We start from the raw sequence: 19,265 nt of genomic DNA on the forward strand, positions 1-19,265 counted from the left end.
TTTCAACAAAATCGTAGGTCAGGTCTCTGTGTTTGATGGTGGGCGGCTTATTAAATTAAATCAAAAATGTCAGCCCCCGAGCTGTACTTACGCATTCCCAAGTCAAACAGCACAAAGAGCTGAGCTGCCAGCCAGATGCGCTGCCAAGTCATCGTCCTGGCCGTGCGTACAAATTGGCGCCGCTGTCCAGTGTCTGATCTTGAGGTTGAGGCTGGGGCTGAGACTGTGGCTGTCATCTTTGCAGTTGTCAGTTTCCTGGCATTGGTCCTGGCAGTCCCACTGGCACATTGCCTTGCGGCTGTGACACTTACAGCATATTTTGTGCGCTCATTGCCCGGCGTCTGCCGCCGTTGGGGACTCGTTTGCGGAACCATCGCTGGAGCATTGTCTCCAAGTGCTCGGCACGTTGCTGGCTTCTGATTCTGATTGCAGTGCGCCCAGTTGGCTGTTGGTTGCGAAGTCTTTCGCATTCTGGGCGAAATGTGTATATTCCACAGTTGAAGTCCCAGTCGTCGCTGGCGTCCCAGATAAATAGGTTTATTGAATTAACTCGCTGGGGTCGGGATTTGCTCTCGTCGCTTTCTTTCGCTGCTTTGCACCAAATTGCAGCTTGCCTTTTATATATTTTTTGGCTGTGCTTTGTGTCGTTCTTTGACTTTGGCGCAACGCGTTTTCATTGCTTCTCCAATTGCTTCACCTTGTGCCAGTTACAGTTTTTCCCTTCTCACGCAATTTTCCTCTATTTGCTGTGTTACTGCGCAATTTCAAAGGATCTATATGTGGTTATATTTTATTTTTGATTTATTTTCATTGAAGCACTTTGCCAATCAAGCGATAAATCAATATTAATATGATTACGATACACGTGAAGGAATTTATAGGAACTTATAGCGATTGGCTACAACGACTTCGTACTTTTTGATAACTTCTGCAATTTGGTTTGTTTATTTTTTTTAATGCATTTTTATTATTATAGTTTTTTGTTTTTAAAGTTTACCATAATTCTTTATTTTTTTAATTTTATTTGTTATTTAATAATTGAATTATTTTTTAATGCGTTTTTATTATTATAGTTTCATGCTGAAAATTATTATATTGTCCTTTAAGCTCTATATAAATTGTGGCTATTTTTTAAACTGTAAAATCTTTATATTTTTATTATTTGTGGACTTTCTTATATTGTTAGATTTTGGATTATTCGGATTAAATTCTTGCTAAACTTTTAATTCTTTACAATTCCCCGCATTCAAATTTATCTATGCTCAGCTTAAGTTTAGTGAAACTTTTTGATAGATCTGATAGCTATAAATTATATTTGCATTTAATCAACCAGTTTTAAATTCCAATTGAGAAAACTTGAACTTTTCACTGGGTAAATCGCGAGGTGCGTAAATTACACGTGCCATATGCCAAACTAACGCGAACCCTATTTTTCCATGAGTTATGGACAAAGTTTTTCACAAAAGAGATTTCGAAAGTGGCGCATTTACACTGTTTAACAGGTCTCTCGCTTTTTAATGGTGCTTACAGCTGACACACATTTTCCATGCATGGGTTGATTTGAATAAATTATAATCTTATTGATTTGTTTTTTTTTTTTTATTATAATTTTTACTGTTACATTTAACAGGATTTAATAGGATTTAGCACGTGGGAGTTTATTTGCATTTGAGTTCGTTTGAGCCGCGTTGAAAATATTTTTCAAGTTTTTATTATGTTCTTTATTTTTTTTTCTTTAGAAGAGCTGGCGAGTTGTTTGCCAGGGCGATACACAATAATCCCTTTTTACGACATTGTGGCCGCAGTTCTTTCTCAATTTTTGTCCTTCTATTTCTTATTGGGCGCTTCCTTTGCACATTTTGTGCGCCATTGTAATATCCATTTTAATACAACAGAAACAAACAAATTTCGAAAGTGATTTGGACCAGAAGCGGCACTTGCCAAGCCAACACGCTGCTGACTCAGTCCGGACACATGCACACACACACACACACACACACACACACAGCAAGTATTTTTGCTTTGCCTTCAGTTCGTTTCAGTTTCCGGTGACTTAAAATAGCTTTGTCATGGCCGTTTCCTTTCGCTTTGCACCTAGTTCTGGCACACTTTGCAGTCTCTGCTCGCATATGAACAAAGGTCTTTGGACGCAGACGTCGTCGCCTAGCACGAGTTGAGTCTCGAGACCACAGTTTTACGCGACAAGTTGACTTCCGCTTTAGGACCTGCTTCTGGCACTGCGTGTCACGTCCGCTCGCTGAGGATGCAAATTTTCAACTAAATCGCGTGCAACTGGCGGCAGGAAACTCGTGCTGCCCCGTTGGGTATGCTATCTGTCGGCTTGATGCCGCCTGTTCCAGTTTCCAGCATTCGCTTCGCCAGATGCTTGCTTGCTTCTCCGCCTTGTTTCATCCCATTTTTCCACTTGTGGCGGGGCTTGTTTTGGCTCGGAATGAAACATGTGGCAGATGCTTCTCCTTTTTCGATTTGCCGGCTGTTCACACTGCGCATGTCCTCAAGGACTTAGCCGTGGCCAAATGGAGCTTACAATAGATTTGCAATTTATTTGCTCAATGCTTAGTTGCACTTTGTGAGCTAGCAGTAAATTAAACTAACGGTTCTTTCTTATAAAAGAGCTAATATATATTTAAGTTGGAATAATAGATATGGAATCTTAAAGCTGTTAAGTATTAACTGAACAAAGAAACGGATCTAGCCATAAGAAGTTTAGCTAATATATCATAAAAATCGCACTCTAGTCAAATAGCCGAAAGCTTTCTTTTGTAAATATATATTACATTTATATTTCGAATAAAACAATAGCAAACATAAATTATGAATACAAGAAAAACAAATACCGCATATTTTAAGCCTGCTCTCGATTGTTTTAACACAGCTGAGAAATGTGGAATAGTTGAAAATTTAAAGAATCTTTTTTCGATATTATTTTTTAAATGAAACTCAATTTTTATTATTATGTATTGTATATATGTTGCAGCAACGACATGTTGAACAAGTTTTTGGGCATAAAGGTAATTTCTGGTATTTGTCAGGCAGGCGGCTTTTGGGTTCCGCTACATTTTAAAGCCAACTGCAGAGGTGGCCTTCAATCAAGTCCAAGCTCAAGAGATTATTTTGGCCACAGGATACGGTTGTTCGTGTATCACCTTATCGATAGCCTTTTCATGTGCCTTTGTTATACTCAAAATAGCAGCGCTACAAATTGCGGGCCCTAAATCAAAGTGCAGACCACTTTACATCGGCGCCTTAAATTAACTTAGCATTTTGGGCTTTTGAATTCTTTGCGGCGTCTTTGTCTCGTCGTTTAATTTACTGCATGTCCTGCCACAAGGAGGATGCTGCTCATTGTTGGTCTCTGTGTGTGTTTGTGTGCATGCCTGTGCTCTGTGTGACAATAAAACTACGCAGCGCCATTAAATCTGACCCAATATGCGAGGCGTGATATATAGGGCTTCGGTCCTAATCTTGTGTGCTTTTGTCAAAGAGCAAGTAACAAATAAATAAATATTATTGAACTTTTTAAGTCCCCAGAGGACGCGGGCGAGGCCTGTTTCTGCCGCCAGAAAAGGCAAGTGCGGTGCGGTTGGATGGCGGGGGATGGTCGTATGTTGCTCTCGCACAAAGTGCCAACATAAATTCTTGCACAGTTCAATTTATCGTGTATTGACACAGCTTCCGCATAAAAAACAAAAATAAAGAAACAACAACAACAACAGCAAAAGCAGCTACTAAAAATGTTTACAAAGTGCGGGCGGCGGGCGCATGTTCTGGTAACGGATCCAGCAGGAATGCCGCAAACACACACACACAGACACACACGCACACACAGATATCGGGGTGGCAGCTATTGTTATTACCTCTTTGTTGTGTTAACACGCCAATTGTGGCATTTCCAGTCGACTCCATGCCCCAGTCGCAACTTGCCACTTGCCTCTTGGCTGAAAGATCCTGCGGCAGTAGCGCCATTAAAAACCGAATTTGAAATGCAAATGCCGGCATTGTCCGGACCGACCAGGCCTGAAAATTGTCAACTCTTGGTTCAACAAATAATCAAAATATATTATATGTCGCACAGCCGACTTGCTGCCAAGGCTCGTGAATTCGCAGCCCCTCAGGCAGCACATGTGTCAGACATGCCCCACACCACACCTCCCACCTCACACCTTACCATCCAAAACACACACACTCACACACATTTTCACAGCTGTTAATTTGAGTGTTTCGCATTATGTGACTCACTCGTAAATTGTAAATGCTTGTGTCGCTGCTGGTCGTCTGGTTCCGAGCATAACAACTAAATTTCTATAAAAACACATTAAAAATTCATGCTTGTAAATCTCGAAATGTGATTGCTTCCGCTCTATTTGCAGCTCAAACAACTTAGATATTCCCTGAAAATATTGAACTCAAGCATTCCAAAATTAATAGCTTTTACATTAAATCAAAAGACTTTTTTGAGTGGAAATGTGAACTATAGGAATTCCCAATAGAACTATAAGTTCCTTGAGTTCTTAAAGAGTTCATTTTTTTTATACCCTGAACCCATTAAAAATGGGTATAAGGGTATATTGTATTTGTGTGAAATCCAAATGAACGTAACAGGCAGAAGGAAGCATCTCCGACCCCATAAAGTATATATATTCTTGATCAGCATAAATAGCAGAGTCGATCTAGCCATGTCCGTCTGTCTGTCCGTCCGTCCGTCCGTCCGTCCGTATGTATGAACGCAAGGATCTTATAACTTATAAGAGCTAGAGACTTGAAATTTTAGATGTAGGTGCTCCTAGCTCCCGCGCAGATCGACATTGTTACCGATAATCGATAACTTACTCCGTTTCCAAGCAATCGATAAAAATATCGATATCGATATCCTGTTTTTTGGGCAATTTTGGTAAATAATAAAAGCTAGAGTCACCAAACTTGACATATAGCTTCTAAAATAGAATATATATATGCATTTGATGTTGGTAGAAGAGGGTATCACCTAGTCGGGAGCTCCCGACTAGAACCTCTTACTTGTTCCAATTGTATTTATAATTTAAGCTGGATTAAGCTTATTTATTATTTATTAATAGGTTATACAATAGATAATAGAATTATATGCTAAAAGCCTAGTTAAAGAATAAAATTTTCTAAACAGCATCACCGACCGATGGAGGTGTATTATTTGCCAGTCCGGCGAGCTGTGCCCCTTTTCACAGCTAATTTTGTCAGTGACGCTATTAGAGCCTACATCTAAGCAGAAGGTTGTAAGTAGGATAAAAGTGTTCCCAAGTAAAATTAAAAATAATCTTAATTGCTATATTAATAAAGAAAATACAATAAATAGGAAAAAAAGAAAGTAAGAAGATTGTTAATAAAGTAAAGCAATGTAAGTTAGATAAAGAGTGTTTAGTAGATAGGACAAAGAGAAAAGTAATGGGAAATCACCGACCCGGTGGGGGAAAATTTTTCAGCCTGTCCGGCAAGCTATGCCCCTGCTCATAGCTGGGAATGGTCAGCGACTTCCCGAAGGTATCCTGAAAGCAACGATTTTATTAGGGTTAGAGACAGTTCGGTAGAGAAAACGTGATGCAAACTATTATAAATTTAACATAGCACGCGAAAAGGATTGTGCATAGCGTAGTCTGTTGTGCACGTAGATAGGAATAAGGGGCGATAATTTCTAGTTGGTCTAGCCGGTACAGAGAATTGAAGACGCCCTAGCAGAAAAGGAGAATCTATGTCGCCAATAATCAACTTATGTAGAAGGACAACACCGAGAATTGTCCTACGGTTGGTTAACGACGGAAGGTTGAGAAGAAGTAGTCTGCTGGAGTAGGATGGCAACCGAAGATTAGGGTCCCAATTTAAGCCTCGTAAGGCAAAAAGCAGAAATTGCTTCTGAACAGATTCAATACGATCCTGGCTATTGTTATACTGTTGAGACCAGATGCAAGAGCAGTATTCAATGATAGGGCGAACAAGAGAGATATACAGTACTTTTGTTATAAAAGGATCGTTAAACTCTTTAGACCATCGTTTAATGAATCCAAGTACACCTTTTGCCTCATTAACGATGGTATCTATGTGAAGATTGAAACAGAGCTTAGAATCAAAAATAACGCCTAGATCCTTAACTGTTAGTATACGTTGCAAAGGGATATTGTCGATTGTATAACTGACAAGATAAGGTGTAGTACGATTAAATGTCATTAACATACACTGAACAATTTAGATGCAATTGATTGGCCGAACACCAAAGTTCCATAGCCTTCAAATCGTCTTGTAGACGAAAATGATGTAGGGGATTAGTGAGTTCACGGTACACATGAGTACACATGAGTACACGGGCATGTGATATAACAGAGGGGAGATCATTTATAAATAGAGTAAAGAGTAAAGGTCCAAGATTACTACTTTGAGGAACACCAGAAGTAATGTGAACCCGTTTAGAGGTAGTCAGCCTCAGCATTACTCTTTGGGTCCTACCTTTTAAATAAGAATTAATCCAAAGCAAAAGAGACAGAGGGAAACCTATTCGGTCAAGTTTAAAAAGTAAAATGTCATGGTTCATCAGTTTGCATTTTCGAAAGGAAAGCATAATTTACCAAGGAAGTTAACTCAAGCAGATTGGTAGTAGTTGACCGATTCTTTACGAATCTATGTTGAAAAGGGGAAACAACTGATTTGCAGAAATGCTACAAATTTGAAGTGATTATTTTTTCAAATAATTTAGGAATAGCGGACAGTTTTTCAATGCCCCTGTAATTTTGTATATCAGACTTTCCATCTTTCTTCTGAAGAGGAATGATATTAAATTCTTCCCAAAGAGATGGAAAGACAGAAGTTTCAAGGGATAGATTAAAAAGCTTTAGCAATGGATAAAGAAGGGAAGAATTTAACTCCATAAGTAGACAGCTAGGAATATTGTCCGGCCCAGGAGAGTAAGATGATTTTAAAGAGTTAATAGCTAATAGGAGAGAGGAGTGTGAAATAATGGGAGGAGGTATGGAACTAGCGGAAGAAATAGTGTAAGGTAAGAATTAGTATTAGGACAGACTGAAGAGTAAGTTGATTGGAAAAAATTAGCAAAGAGGTTAGCAGAATCAGTGTCATTGCTAGCTTTATCCAAGCCAAGAAAAAAGAAGATGGCAAACTTGGATTTACGCTTCAAGTTTACAAAATTATAAAACTGTCTCGGATTTTGGGCAAATTGCCTTTACAACGAGTTAGATAATTCTCATAACATTGAGAATTAAGAAGAAAGAAGTTCGACTTGGCTATGGAATATTTAGCCAAGTCTGTACACGAACCAGACTTTTTAAACTTTTTAAAATATTTAGATTTTACATTTTTTAGATGTGATAATCTGGGAGTACACCAGGATGGTTGGGAAAAAGTAGTCGAAGGAATTGACTTAGGAATACACACATCTAAGAGGGAGTTTAGGGTGTTATAAAAAAAAATTAATGGCAGTATTTATATCAACCGAGTCATATAAGAAAGACCAATCGGTTGCATAAATAAGCTGATTCAGCAAAGAAAAATTTCCTTTGCGAAAGCAACATCGGGGCATATTGGCTGATGAGCACGAAATGAAATGATTACAATTGAGCATTGCAATCTCTAAAGTAGGATGATAGACATCCTCAGTAAGAGATAAAGGAGGGGACCTAGACACATTAGAAATAAGGTAGTCGTTAACAAATACAAGGTCAAGTGTTCTATTCAAATAATTAGAAACTGACTTGATTTGTAACAACGAAAGCTCAAGCATGCAGTCTATAAAATCGTGCTGTGCTGAGGGCACTAGATAATTTTTATCAGTAAATAATGACCAAGAGATGTTCGGCAAATTAAAGTCACCTAACACCATAAATAGGTCATTATCACGCACGTGATCCTCGATTTAATGTTAATATAATAATAATGTTAATATTTATTTCTTTTTTCTTCAATATATTTTCTTATTTTTGCAAATCAGTATTCCGTTCATCAAATTTGAGTATATTGAACATCGTACTTTCTTATCTCTGTCTAGCGAAATACTTTAAAAGCAGAGTGTATTAACCAGGTTGTGAAGCTTACAGGGTATAACAATTGAAGGGGTAGTAATTCAATTACTGTCTTAATGATCGAGAGTACCAAAAGTTGGTATCTGTTACTTATCATTGTTAGCTGATAAAATATGAATAAATTGAAGTACAAGTATTTTGTTGTTCGTAAACCGGACAAGTCGAGTTTGGTATGTGGGTTCTCTTTAATCTAAATGATTATATATGCTAACGATAAACACTTATTGCCAAACGCCTGTTAATTAAAGCCTCTAAATATGCCGCTTTCAGAGACAATAATAGCTCCTTTTACTAAATCTGGCTGCTTTCAAGATTTATATACAACAATCGGTTGTAAACAAATGAAAAAGTACACATATCATTATGATGTCCACGCACGAATAGCTGCAATTACGTAGAATACTTTGGGCGACTATCTGCAGCACATGAAAGGTAAATGCAAATGTAACCCAAATATGTGCACACTTTCACTAGACTCTCGTGTCTTTCTTTATGCGTGCATTTAGTATCCATTGCACTTTTTCGCTTACTTCTCCTGTAAAATAGGAATTGCAGATGTGCTTGAATGCAGGCAATCTGTGTTAAGGCAAGCGATTCAATGGCTGAGTGCACACCAGCTGAGGGAGTGCTTTTACGTCTGAATACTTATTCTAGGTGAATCAAAGAAAGGGAGAGAAAGAGAAAGCGAGGGGGTGTGTGAGAGAGAGAAGGGGAAACGCTTTTCATTGGGAAAAGCGAGCTGCTAGCTAACAACTGTTAAGCCAAATGGATGAACGCTGCAATTAAAAGCAAACAAAACGCGTAATCGAATGCCATTCAAATGACAATTGACAGTTGACAATTGTGTCGGAAATGCTGCCACACTTGCTGTAGTTCAGGGGCGAGTCCTTTGTATCCTTTTGTTGCGTATTCTTTCTACTTTGGTTGTTTGTCGCTATTTGTCGGTATGCTTTGTGCAAGGCCTTCGCTGCCAATAGAGTTGAAATTGCGGGAATTAACGGTAAATATAATTACTGTGCCCTTTCCCATGCAACCCCCTGACACCATGACCATGCAGTTAATGACGCCCTGTTGCCATGTCCTGTGCCGAACGGGAATCGCTTTAGGTCGAGCCCGTTGCAGGAACTCGCCGGAGACGTTGCTTAATGCTCGTTGTGTGTCTAATTAGTGCAAATTGCGGCTCATAATCATAACTGTAATATTAATATAAATTTTGTGTTTTATAATAGCTGCAACACGCTGCCTTTAACCGCCAACCTTTTCCCCTCCATTCGGGGGTGAAGTGCCGTGTGGCTAAATTAATTGGCTTTTGGGTTGTTTTCGGACAAGTGCAGAATGCACGTAACAAATTGCAGTCAATTCATATAAGATTTGAGCAACGCTCCAAAAGTACACTTCAAGGTTGGAAGCTCGTTAACAACTAGACTGCGGCAACATTTACGAGCCATTTGTTGACATTCATCAAATGATTTCTTATGAGCTGTGTTCCATCAAGTCTCAGCAAATTTGGGGCACAGACACGAGCTGACCTTAGCTGCTAATTAAATCTGGCACAGGCTTGTATCTGGCCAGAAACTCTGCCAAAATAGCAAATAAGATACTTAATTTCGCCCTCGAATATCCACTTTGTTACACTGCAGGCGGAAGGAAAGTGGGAAAAAAAGGGATGTACCCAAAAAAAAATTGATGTCATTTATTTTAATTTGCGCGCCAGAATGTTGAGCTTTAAACTGAGCAATAAGTGCGGCCACAAAAAGGCCAACAACAATAACGATAGAAACTGGCAAACAAACTTTGAGTCGAGAGTCAAGAAAATGGCTTAACAAAGCTGCCAAAGTGAAGCATTTGCTGTGCAAATAACTTAAAGCCACTCATTTTTACTAATAGCACGAATACTGCAGAGCTCAACAATTTAATGCAGCAGCAAGAAGGCCAGAGAAACTAAATAAATATGGAAGCTTACTATAAATTTTATTAAAGCTATATTAAATACATTTAAATAACTTAAATTTTTCTATAATTCAACAATTTCATGTGCAGTATTAAAATTCTGATTGCTATGCGGAAGTAAATGCTAATTTTAAGCAGCAATATTTATAAAGAGCAACAAAATTTACTGCCAAATGATATTCATTTATTCATTGGAATAAGAAGCGGCAGGTCGCCGGATCAAAACTAGCAGTAAATATTAATATAATTATACTTGTATTTAATTTATCATTATTCACAGCACAAATTGAATAATTATGAATAAAACAAGAAGTTATAGTTGGGAGCTCCCGATTAGGGTACACCCTGAACCCTCTCATTCCAGATGCAGTTGACAAATAAACAAGTAAGAGGTTCTAGTCGGGAGCTCACAACTAGGGGATACCCTGAACCCTGTTCTTCCAATATCAAATATATATATATATATATATATATATATATATATATATTCTATTTTGGAAGCTATATGTCAAGTTTGGTGACTCTAGCTCTTATTATTTACCAAAATTGACCAAAAAACAGAATATCGATATCGATTTTTATCGATTGCTTGGAAACGGAGTAAGTTATCGTTTGTCGGAAAACAAACTCGATCTGCGCAGGCACTAGAAGGACCTACAACTAAAAGTTCAAGTCTCTAGCTGTTATAGGTTCTGATATCCTTGCGTTCATACATACAGACGGACAGAGGGACGGCACGACAGACAGATCGACTCGGCTATTGTTGCTGATCACAAATATATATACTTTTGGGGTCGGAGATGCTTCCTTCTGCAGGTTACACACATTTACAGCTCTGTCCTTTCTTTAAGATTTATATCGTAATAAGATGCATCGTACCTCGCCTTAATCTGAAAGCTTATTTAGGTGTTATTTATCAGCAGCTTTAAGAACAAGACTGTTAAGTTTAACAGATTAAGCAGTTGCTTACCAACTTTTGCAAATATATCATTACTTGGAGTTACTTAAAGTAACATAATTTTAAAGCTGCAGCGAATGTAATCGATTTATGGCCAGTAAATTTATGCTAATTCGGTCAATCAAAATCAAATCAATTAGTTGATTGATTTGTGGCAAACAGTAAAAACATTTTGTAACTGTTCAAGAATTGAAATCAAATGCCAGATAATTTTATTGCATTCACAAGTGTTTTATTTCCATGGAGAAAACAACACTCTGTATACACAAAATACATTCTTTATACAAACATTGGCATATATGTGTGCATCTTTTTAGCTAGAACAGAGCTAAAAAGCAACGCAAAACATTTGCACAATTTGCAGTTGGATAAGAGAAAAGCAAATCACCTGCTAAAATCAACGACATTGAAAAATCTGAAAAGGCTGAGGCGGTGGCAGCATCATCAGATACAAGGCAGGCGATGTGGCAGCAACTGGTTGAACCCGGTTGAGGTAGGAGGGGCAGGAGCGAAGCATTTGGCTCTAGCTTTGGCATTGGCTTGGCTACTCTTAAGCTGAGTAATGTGAGTGCTTCCGCTTCCGCCTGCTATGCCAGCTACTTCCGCTTTCAGTAAAGAATTCGAAAAATACTTAATACTCAATTTGCTCCGTTGCGAAATGTTATTTCGACACTGCCAGAGGGGGGTGTGCGTATGTGTGCGTATGTGTGTGTGTGTTTGTGTGTATGCGAGTCTGTGTGGAACGTTGTGTTGTGTTAACTGTTCGGCAGTAGGTCGCATTTCCTTGTCAGACGCAGCTGAGTTCTTCTGCAATTGTAAGATAAAAGCGCACTTGTTGGTTGCAAACAGAAAAAAAGGCACAAAAAATTCACTTGGCGGGCAAACGAAGCTTGAATGCATTCGAATTGATTTATTTTTTTTTTAACTCATTGGCACTGATTCAGAGCCTGCGCCATAAATTTACCCATTGAGAACACTCGAGTATTTAACTGTGCTACGGCTGCTTAATTAAACAATTTGATAGCCTGCTTAACGGCCACTTTATCATTTATCCAATGTATCTTACGTTAAATGCGTGTGCAGAGAGTGCATAGCACAGCATTCGCGAATGTTTTTATAGAGCTGCATGCGTAATTGGTACTGACACTTGAATTACACGCCAGGCTGCACAGAGTACACTCAGCCGTACAGCCAGCAGTTAATGTTCGCCTCGCAGCCAGCTGAAATTTAACAATCAATTCACAAAATAAAACAGGTAAAAATGATAGGATACATCAATGCAGCTGGCTTTAAGCTGCACATTTTCGGTGCACCTGGCGACATCACACATTTGTCCGGGAGGACAAACTTTGACCTCTGCCAGTGTGACGTGTGCTGCTTGGGCGTTGCCAGGTTATTTGCCAATATCGCAATGACACCAGTAACAAGTTCGACGTGATGTCAACAAAAGCCACCAATAGCTTTGCGCCAAAAAGTTCGAACAGACATCTATTTAACACAGGAGAAATACAGCGATAGAGCGAGAGAGAGAGAAAGAGAGCGAGGGATAGAATTCGTAATATAACTCTTAGCTGTTGCTTACACAAACTTACGCATGTGTGCAGGGCTGCCATCTCGCAGTGCAAAAAAATTTCATTAGTCGAAATGTCGAAAGTTGTGATGTGACACACACACTCACACGCACACCTGAAGCAAACATGTATGTACTTCTCTTTTAAGGGGGCTGCTGCTGTTTGTTGCAGGCGACATTTTGGAGACAACTACTTAGGAATACGAAGAATCGATTGGTTTTTCAAGCTGACAGCAAAGTAAACTTTTGCCTAGGATATCCTTAAAACCTAAGTACAAGTCAGACAAGGATATGCGAGTATTGCATTTGCATGTGACATTTCACTTTTATTGTACAGAAACTTTCAAAAGTCGTAACGCAAACAAAAATGAGCTGAAATAATCAGGCAGGCTGACAACTCTGTTGCTTTGCATAGTATAAATTGAATATGCAAATTGAGTTCGACACTTATGTATTTATTTAAATTTAATAAAATTCTGGCTATACAAAAATTTAATTATTAAGAAATTTAGGCTTGACGACTTGACATAATTAAATAGATTGAGTTAATAGGAATAATAATAATTAAAAATTTAAGTTTCCACGAAAAGTCGCGATAAATACCCATTACCCAACATTCACAGAGCACAACAAAGCAGCAAGTGAGTGAGAAGATGGAGAGCAGATATCTCACACCAACAGCTGCTACAGTGCGAAATTCGATTTGATATTCAAGGACCTTGCGCTAAGCTCTAATGAACCAAAGAAAAAGTTGCGAGATACAGAAAAAAGCAGACAAGAGAAAAAACAGACTGCCGCCCAATTTATCTGACTGTGATATATGGGCGGGAGATGCAGTATAAGTACAGTACAACCTTCAGCGATGGGATTGAAATTTTAACAAAAACTATTGACAGAGAGATGTGAATAAGATGCACTTGACTCATTTTATTATGAATGACTTAAATGGCACTTGAATGCGCCTGCAGGCGCATTCATTTTTCGACTAATTGAATGTTAATTAATGAAACGAAAAGCTCATAAAAACCATACAAACTATGTAAATGGGGATTAAAATATACAAAAACATAAAATAAAATGCAAAAAAGGCAGATTTCAAAGAGCGAAACACAGTTGAATGAATGGCCATTTGCTGGGCTAATCCCCGGCGAGCTTTCATTTACATTTGATGGCTGTTAGTGAAGCGAAAAAATTGTTCTGAAATATATTTTAATTAAAAGCAAACTTTTTTGATTGCGCCAAATATGAAGAGGATGCGTCCAAAACTGTGCCAAAATCCCAACTGCAAACAAACAAACATACAACTACAAAAAATATAAAATATCCCTGTTATATGAACGGCAGCAAGGCTCAATGGCTGTGCACAAATAGATATTTAATTTTTGCAATTTCATGCATAGTTGTCCCGCCAAGGCGCCCCCCTGGGCCGCGTGCAACATGCACCCACAACTGCCCCTCAACAATTTTGCCAGCCGAAAACAAATATGATTTAAATTTGTTTGCTCTAAAACTTTTACAGCCCACACAAACACGCACACTAGCACGCGCACACACACACACACACACACACACACTCACACACACCAACGCGCCCTTAGCTCGTAAATGTGCCATGGACACACTTCTGAAGCTGAGATACTTTTTCAACTAAACAAACTAAAATCAAATTTTACAAATTTGTTAAAAATATGTTTTGTTAAAAAACATTTTGAATAAATTTTAATTTTAAAAAAATTTTCCAGTTTTCTTAAAAATAATTGAGCATTAATAAATATTTAGTATTTATCAGCCAAAATAAAAATTTAGCCCAAATATTTTATATGAATTTTTGGGCTTTATTCGAGCAGTGCTCTTGGGAAAGGCCTCTCTATCCTGTGTGGCTTATATATTTCTGTTACTTTAATAATAAGCATAACTTCTAAATAATTCTGGGCATTTGCACGAAACATATTTAATTTCTTTATAAACACAGTTCATATTTACCAACCAGCTCTTGGGATTTGTTAGTTAAGTACACAGACAAGCACACGCATGTAATGGCATATTTAACAATCTCTAATTAGTATTTTTATTTATGTAATTAATCTAATGTTAACTTTCTATTTGCAGAACTTCCTTTGATATACAAATTAAACAGAATATTGGGGCGAGAATTCGAATTAATATTATTCTACGAATTATTAAAGCAATTCCAAGAATACTTTTGTATCCTAAATCAAAGTTGTATATGTCAAAAGTCAAACGAATTTGGGTTATGAATTACCTTTTGGGACTCGGCTTAACATTAAGATTGATTTGATTCTCATAAATTCTCGGCCTAGAAATTTACATAGTGAGTTTGGAAAATATATTTTAGTTTTCCATTTTTGGGTAAATGCCATAAAAATTGCCAGCGTACTTATTCATGATTATTTTTAACAATGAAACCTTAAAATAGCTCCAATAAAAATCAATTTGACTAAAACAATAAATTCTGAATATACCAACATGTTTACGTAAAATGTGTATAAGATACGAGCAACTAAAATATATTCGAGCGAATTTCAACGAAATTCCATTAGAATTTAATAGATATTATTGCCAGTAAACTGCCATATTATGGCGATAAACAAAATGAAACAATGCATTGTTATAAATAAAATGGGCGAAATTTGATAGCAATTATGCTTGATAAACAATAAATAGAAATCAATTTAATTATGCATCAAATTGCGGCACATAGCTGACGTTTTGTATCTGTTGGCACATTACCATCGGCAGCCCCAAACTCCCAGTGTGGGCCACGAATCAAAGACATTAATATTGTCACGCCCCTTGCCCCACACAGCCCCTACTGATGGCCAGTGCAGAAACAATATATTGCGGAGTTCTCATTATTTTCATATTTTTAAAAGCATTCCATCAACTGATTGATGCCTCTTCGAATCCTTTGTGCGATTGCTTTCCATTTCGATATTTATCCATATACTTAACAGCGTATAATATTCATATCGTTTCACTAAAGCAAAAAAAAAAACTGTATTTCTATTTATTTCGATTGTTCTGAATCTCTTACCATTGGGGCTTATACACCCCATGCACTTACATTTTAATTCACAATCAGTTTTCGTTGACCCAGTTACCAGCTAAAAAGCATTCAAATCACTTCACTAATGATTTCCCAACTATATTAGATTGCAATGGGATGGCTAAATTAAACTACACAGCTATTAAATGGCATAGAAAACTATGTTGTTGCATTTGCTCTGATTAGGTTTTATATCAAAAACTAGAAAACGAATTAGTATCAAACAGTAATGAAATATGAGTTAGGGAAATTATACGTAAACCACTTTTCAGAACGTGCATGTGTCTAGATAAAATAGCTCTTGATTCTTGTTTTTGTGCGGGTGCTGGTTCAAATTCCAGGTAAGGCTTTGCATGAATCAGCGAAAGGCCTTTACTGCTAGTTCTATTAAAAAAGTTTGATTGATAGTTTGAAACTATTTCTATACTGGACTTATCAACAACAACAATAATAAGTTTCTACAGTTTTCTCTATGCAGTAAATATATATGTCCTATATATCCTTTACTTCTTTTCAACCGCACTTTTTACTCGACAGCAAAGTTTTTTTATGCTGGTTTGCTTGAGTGTAGTAGGGGGTAACACACTTTAAAAGTTTTCAATTGATTTTTTGTGCTGTTTTAATGCATATATTTCTATAATTATTTCTTAAATATTCATACAGTAACTAAATTTGGTTTACATTTTGTGTCATTATAAAGTAATTGCATTGAGAGCGAGCGTCGAGTGGTAAAAGTTGAGAGAAAAAATAATATTTTTTACAAACTGTAAAACTGTAAAAAATATGCTGGAAAACGTTTTAATAAAAGCATCAACTATGGTACTTACTTATTTTCCGCACAGTTATTTTATTGCTCACAAACTTTTTCATTGCAGCTGTGTGTGTGTGCGTGTGTGTGTATGTGTGCTTGTTTGTTGTTGTTGCTTTTTAAACATAATTTGAAATTGTTTTGGTTGAAAATGCAACGGCACGCTTTGGCTTTGGCCTTGTCTGACTAACGGTTGGTTGTGGGGCAGCAGAGGAACGCCCAAATACACAGAGAGAGTACACACAAACACGCATACACACAGAGCTAGCACACACTCAAGCACGCACGCACAGTCGAACAGAGGAATACAAAGTTGAATATGTTTGGCAGGATGTTTGTGAGTGTGGGAATATAACACATCCGCCTCACTCTGGTTCGCTCATGTGGTTTGTGTCCCGTTTTTCACAAAAACAATAGACGATTTTTATATGTGCGTGAGCTTATGTCTGTGTTTGTGTGTTAGCTCATATAAAATTTTCGCACATATGCCAAGTTTGCTTTCAACCATTTGCTGCAATATTAAAACAAAAGTAATGCAAAAATCTTTTCAGTTTTTTCTTTCATATTTTTTATATTCGTTTTCAGTTTCATTTCGCCAGACCGCTCGTAGATTAAAAATTGTGAAAAAATATGTGGCTAACGAGAATTTTTCGGCTGCATTTTCATTTAAATACGAGATGCGACACACATAAAACAACAGCTGCAACAGCGAAAGCAACAGCAACTAGACAAAGTGGCTTTAAACAATCAACAAGCCGTTTGCCTTTGGCCATTTAATGTGCCTCACTTCAGCCAATTTGAAAAAGTGCGCATATTACACAATGTAACTACTGTCATACACTGAGAGAAATGGGCTGGCCAACTCTTCACAAAATAAATTAACCAATTAAGGGATTTATTATTTATGATTTGCATTTACAGTTCTGGACCATTAGAGCGTAACAGTCCAGCCTTGACAAGTGTACTTGATTTGAACCAACGACCTTCTATGTATAAGGTAAATACATCGTATTTATTTTATAGTTTTATAATTTGTATATGATTTTCTTGATCTCATAGATCCACCACTTTTAGCCAGTGCACTTTTACGTAGACATAGTGCTTAAATTTCAGAATATTTTATCTGATTGCACAATTCCGTGGCAGGATAACTGCAATAGCTTTCGCGTAGTCAAACTTTATTGTAGCAGCTGCTGTTTTCATGATAATGGGTCTCCCCCAAGAGTCTGTTATTTTTATATAATAGCCTCTGCCAGCAGTAGCTTCTGCTGCCGCGTCGCCGTCTCTGCACGCAGTAGCAGTTATCATTGTTGTGGTTTCAGAAGAAAAATGCGTATGTTCTCTATTTTTAAGATATGCAAAATAACTTGAGTTGCTTTAGCAAGAAGTCTTCCAACCCCCACACAACCAGATACAATGTGCAATATATTGTTCAGCAAGAAAAAAAAAATGTATATATATATATATATATATATATAAAAAATGGCAGCCAAAGTTTTGCAGTACGCAGGAAAATTATATTTCTTCCTCTCTAAACAAAGGCCAAAGATCTTTAAGCTGTAGCCGAAGCAACCGGGTTCACAGTTGGCAGCACCCCGTCTCATCCTTCAAAAAGTTGGCTTGCTGCCACCCGGTCTCAATACTCAGGCCACATATAAAGTAAGCAGCTATTCAAGTGCCACATTTTGTTATATTTTCCTTATGGAAATGATTTCGGCTTGGCACAGACACAGTTACACTCGCGATTGCAGACAGATACGAGTGCCAGTTCCCTTTTAGTTATTTTTTTTTAATATTTATAAAAATATGTAAACTTATTGAAGGAAAAGCAATTGACTTACTAGCAGATCTCAGAGAATATATGTATCTCAAGTGACTATTGAGTTCAGAGTACCGAGCACTTCAAATGTATTTAAAATATTTTGTATAACCGGCAAATATTGTAAACGGCGTGTTTCTTAACATGCAGTTAAGAGCTGAGCTTACAAGCAATTTGTTTAATGCTGTAATAAAGTCATAAGGAAGCGTTTTAGAAAATTACTATTGAAAGTCGAACTGCCTGTGGCCTTCGGCTTAAACATGCGTACTGCAGCTTGGGATACGAAACAGGGGACTTGTGTTTGCAGTTTCCTCAAAGGCTTTACGGCTTGGCCAATTTAACAATCAAACCTTACAATAAGTTGACAATAGTAACACCCTCTCAATGTGTGTAAACTCTTTGCAATATTTATATATCCCTATTGTCCCTTGTTAATCTTGTAAACAATGCTTTACAATGACACTAATTAAATACACATTTGTTGCTGAACAATGTCAGTTTGATATTTATAATTGGAAAAGCTATCATACAGATTAACTATGTTAAAAGCAATTAAAAACGTACCAGTTGAAATGATGATAACTTTTATTAATTGTTTAATTAAATGTGTAATGTTTATTACTAAAAAAAAACACGTTTCATGAAATCAAACTGAATATCAGTTTAATTAAAAAATAATCGAATGTTGACATAAGCTAATGCAGCGTACAAGCAGCAGATGTTGCAAATATATAATTATTGTTTATGTTTTTAATGAATTCATTTTCGGCTGAAATGACACAGACACAGAACACAATGTGACTTTAAACTCAACTATTTAAGTTTTCTTGCACTTGCTTTTCTGCTATTTCTAACTCATGTTTATTGCATTTTAAAGCCCTACAAATATTTGCAAAACGCACTAAAAGCGCCGAAAGATAAAATAATTGCGATTACTCAAACCATTTTATGCACTGCAATTTGCGGACTGAGAATCGCGGTGGTTCGCCTCGGCTGCATGCATGTTAGTCGAGCG

The sequence above is a fragment of the Drosophila novamexicana genome, unplaced genomic scaffold, assembly GCF_003285875.2.
Source record: "Drosophila novamexicana strain 15010-1031.04,08,12 unplaced genomic scaffold, DnovRS2.1 tig00000770-arrow-pilon, whole genome shotgun sequence".
Classification (NCBI taxonomy): domain Eukaryota; kingdom Metazoa; phylum Arthropoda; class Insecta; order Diptera; family Drosophilidae; genus Drosophila; species Drosophila novamexicana.